This window comes from Sciurus vulgaris (assembly GCF_902686455.1).
Source record: "Sciurus vulgaris genome assembly, chromosome: 10".
Classification (NCBI taxonomy): domain Eukaryota; kingdom Metazoa; phylum Chordata; class Mammalia; order Rodentia; family Sciuridae; genus Sciurus; species Sciurus vulgaris.
The window spans coordinates 126232273-126232848 of record NC_136470.1 but is presented as its reverse complement, the minus strand read 5'-3'; positions in this window follow the sequence as shown (position 1 = coordinate 126232848).

The window sequence follows — 576 nt, the reverse complement described above, 5'->3', positions numbered from 1 at the left end:
GCGGGCACACCATCGAAGACCAAGAGTGCGCGGACGGAGCGCCTGGCACTCAAGGATGCTCCACGAAAGGCGCCCTCGCTTAGGGAACTGCAGGCTGCCAGCCTTCCCTGACCTCGGAGGCCGGAGTCGGGCCCCCGACTTCTCGGCCTCAAGCAGGGCCTTCCAGGGCCCACAGAGTTCGCTCGGCCTGTACTCAAGCCCACCAGAGCACACAGGTTTTAGAAGCTTGCTCCGCCATTTCTCCCCCAGCCCCTCCTCTCAGGGCCAGAGCCAGGGCTCGACGCGATTCTCAGCCTCCCCGACACAACTCCGCCACCCGGGCGCCTCCCCTGCCTTCAGCGTCGGGCGGGAACGCAGCATTTGGTCTTTCGCATCTTTCACAACGCGGGACTCTCAGTTGTGGCGGCGCTCGGCAGTCTCAGGCCACGTACAGCCGCCACGCATCGCCGCCGCGCCAGCCACACCCGGACTCCCAAGGTAACCCGGGTCGAGTCCCGGCGGTTGGGAGGGCCGCGCTGCCTAGGAAACCGGGGCGGGGCTTGGGAAATCCCAGCCCTGCGCGGGATTTGCGCAGGC